Source organism: Macrotis lagotis, chromosome X (genome assembly GCF_037893015.1).
Source record: "Macrotis lagotis isolate mMagLag1 chromosome X, bilby.v1.9.chrom.fasta, whole genome shotgun sequence".
Lineage (NCBI taxonomy): Eukaryota > Metazoa > Chordata > Mammalia > Peramelemorphia > Peramelidae > Macrotis > Macrotis lagotis.
The window spans coordinates 79682606-79686513 of record NC_133666.1 but is presented as its reverse complement, the minus strand read 5'-3'; the positions used below and the strand labels follow the sequence as shown (position 1 = coordinate 79686513).

At 42.5% G+C, this 3908-nt stretch overlaps 1 pseudogene; it reads left to right on the top strand.

The window, feature by feature from the left end:
* Positions 1-413: 413 nt before the first annotated feature.
* Positions 414-1814, top strand: LOC141498717 (fizzy-related protein homolog pseudogene; annotated as a pseudogene).
* The last annotated feature ends 2094 nt before the right edge of the window (positions 1815-3908 follow it).

Sequence of the window (3908 nt, the reverse complement as noted above, 5' to 3'; positions counted from 1 at the left end):
TTTGAATTCCCTTCAAAATTCTTCTATCAGATTGAGTTTGGCCAAAAGTCCTCGCGGAACCAAGAACCAAGTCTGAGATCTCCTGTCTTCTTGTGAAACCACCATTCGTGTTGACTCTGGTCTGTATCTTTGATTCCTTGCCTCCTGGTCTCTACTGTTAACCTAAATTCTTTTGTTCCCAGACTAACTTTGACCTTTCTTTCTAGTTCTGAGCCACCAAGAGGCATCTCATCTCCACAGACCCATATGCAAAGGAAGACTATCCCACAAGACTCTCTAAAGTCCACTAGTGTGCTTTTCTCTATCTGTCTGACCTTCCCCAATAGCAGGGGTCACTTTGGACCTGAGCTGACTTTATCAGAGACTGTGTGTTCATCTGGTCCCAGGAGAATTACTACTATCTTGGGGCCAAGATGAGCTGGAGCCTGTCACTGCCCATTTTTTCAGCATCTGTTTCCAACACATCTGGAGACCGCTTCATTCCCTCTAGGGCTGGAGCCACCTGGGGCCTGAACTTCTATAGCAAGGATGACTCTGAGAGACTTCCCAGTCTGACACCCCAAACCAACAATTCTACCTTGGGCAGCAAAAAAAGTGAACTCATCTATTCTGCCCTGCTGAAGAATGAGCTGCTGGGAGCAGGGATCAAGAAATTCCAGGATCCCAAAATAGAAGACCGGGAGCTGTATCTTGAGCAGAATAAAAAGAATCTTTTCACCTACTCATATAACATGTCCCATAGGAGCTACAACACTGACAGTGAAGTCTCACCCTATGCTTTCTCACCTCTCAGCAATGAAAGTCAGACCTTACTAACATCCGTACAGCAGTTCACCAGGAACATCTCCAAGAAGCCATTCAAGATCCTCCGGGCCCCTGACCTCTGTGATGACTTCTACCTGAACCTGCTGGATTGGTCTCGGCTCAATGTTGTCACAGTGGGCCTGGGCACCTGTGTTTACCTGTGGAATGCTACTACAAGCCAAATATTTAAACTGTGTGACCTCTTTGTGGAAGATGATTTTGTGACCTCAGTGAATTGGTATGAAAGAGGCTTCTTGTTGGCGGTTGGCACACACAGAGGCTTTGTGCAGATCTGGGATGTGATAGCTCAAAAGAAAGTGATTACACTGCAGGGCCACACAGGCAGGGTCAGTTCATTGGCCTGGAATGGGGATCAGATTTCTTCAGGGAGCAGAGACCGAAACATCCTCCAGAGAGACATCCGGACATATTCCCCGCACTCTCAACGCAAGCTGAAAGGCCACAAGCAGGAGGTATGTGGACTGAGGTGGTCCCCAGATCACCAACTGCTGGCCTCCGGTGGAAACGACAACAAGCTCCAAATCTGGAATTCTCATAGTTTAAATCCATTCCAGCAGTACACCAATCATAAGGCAGCTGTGAAAGCCCTCGCATGGTCTCCCCACCAGCATGGCCTGTTGGCATCAGGAGGTGGTTCATCTGACTGCTGCATCTGCTTCTGGAATATCCTGAGGGGGCATCCCCTCCAGTGCATCGATACGGGTTCCCAAGTCTGCAATCTGGCCTGGTCCAAGCAAGACAATGAGATGGTCAGTACTCATGGCTACTCAGAAAACCACATCATCATCTGGAAGTACCCTTCCATGAACCAGGTAGCCAAACTCCCAGGTCACAGCTATCGAGTTCTGTATATGGCATTGTCTCCTGATGGCCAGACCATAGTTACAGGGTCTGGAGATAAGAGCCTGAGGTTTTGGAATGTTTTTCGCAAAGCTCATTCAGAAAACAAATCTGCATGTGCCCTCAGTCTCTTCGCTAGTATCTGGTAATTTCCCAACCCACCTCCTGGACCAGACTTAACCATTCGAAAAAAAATTATTGACTTTAACCAGAATGTGTAGAATCTGACTAAGAAACTGAAAGGGAAAAAGGGATGGGGTGCCAGGTAGACCTGGAGAAATGTTAAATTTTATTGTTTAACGACTTTATTGTTAATGTTGTAGAATTTTATTTGGGGAAGAAATGAGATTGGGGAAAAATTATTTAGGAGTTAGGATCTGATTCATCACAAAGTGCAACCGGGACTCCACCAGAATGGGATGGGTCCATCTGCAAAAATCTTTGGGAGAAACAAGCCAAGAGTAAGCTTCTGTCCCCATCCTTGTCTTGGTTGTCTTGATAGGGAAATAGCAATGGGGGGAGGGGGACGCTGTTTGGAGTCCCTTCTGTCAGGGTGGGCTGCCCTGAAAGCTGAGGCCCTTGGGCCAGCTTTTCTTATGACAAAAAGGGGGGATCTTGAAGGGGGAAAAGTGGAATTTCCAGTGCCCGGGAGGTAAGGAAACTAGGAAGCCCATAATGAAGGGAGCAAATGGCCTAGTGGGATGAATTGTTCATTTTCCTTTGTGAAAATCAATTCCTAATATTTCAAGTATCTACCTGAGAGAAGCAGGAGGAGGATGTGAATGGAGACTAACCAGCCACATCTCCAGGAAGATGAGGGCAAGTGGTCAATTAATGGGCACATTTTTAGTTGGTAAATTTAAAAATTATTTTTTAAAAATCCCAAATATGATAAAGTAGGCAGCTGATAAATTGATTCCAGTGGGAAAGGGTCTTTTTTGACCCCAAGTAGGTGCAGGAAGAAAGTTTGTCTCTCACCCACCTCCTACTTGGCTCGTTCTTGACCAGTTTTGGAAGAGCCACGGAAAGCTTTTCAAATTAGTGTTTCTAGAGAAGCCTGTCTGAATACTTTGGGGTATCCAGCAGACTTTGTGGGGAGGGGGAACTTGATGTATAAATATGTACATAGTTTTAAACATTAAGCCAGTTCTTGCCTTTCCTTAGCTCCCGGGTCTGTATTTAACTATAAAGAAATAGACAAATTCAGGGAAATTATCTAATGATCTTAGAAAAGGTACTTTGGTTTGTGTCTTTGTGTGTTTGTGTGTGTTTTGTGTGTTTGTGTGTGTGTGTGTCTTTCTGGGTCTTTGTGTTTGTGTGTGTGTCTTTCTGTGTCTGTGTGTGTGTTTCTGTGTGTTTGTGTGTTTGTGTATGTATGTTTGAAGGTGAGAGATAAGAGATATTTATCCCTAAGTCTTGTTTCATTGATATTGCAATGCAAATGAATGTTCAGTGTCACTTGAATTTAATTTTTTAAAATTAATTGTTATTAAAGATATTATTTGAGTTTTGAAATTTTCCCCCCAATCTTGAATTCAGTTTTTAAAGGAAAACAGTGAAGCCTTCTGTCTTCCATGAAAAATTGTGATGTTACTATGCAATACAGTTTGCAGCTAGTTTGCAAAAGACAAACACATTTCTTTCCCTATAGTTTATGCAGGCTAATTCTCCAAAGGGGTAGGGCTTGTTTTATGTGTTTCATCCTAAGAGAGAATAGAAGTGAAAGAAAGTAGTTTTTCTTGTAAAGTCATGCATTAGGTATTAAAAAAGCAGAAATTCTTTCAAATTGAAATTTGTGTTATTTTCTTTAAATAAAAATATTGAAAGCCTCAGGAATTGATCAATGTTATGACCATGTTTTTTTTAAGTACCTTTGATGAAGCAGGTTACCTATCTCCGCTGAAGGAGGACTAGAGAGACATTTTGGGGCATGGCCATTGTGTGAATTCATTTATGTCTTCATACTGGTATTTTCTTTTTCTCTTTTCAATGTGTTTGTGGGGGGGGGGCATGGGGGGAATCATGGGGTGAAAGTCATAATGTCAAAAATACAAGAGAATCATTTAAATGTCTTGAATATATACAGAGGAGAACAATAGCAGTTCAAAAGGAAGCAGAGGTGAGCAAGACAATTTTGAAAGTAATGTGTAGAATTTATTCTATACTTTATAAAAAGCAAGCCATATGAAATGACCATTCATGGTTTACTTATAATGTCCTTTTTGCGCTTTTTTTGTACATAA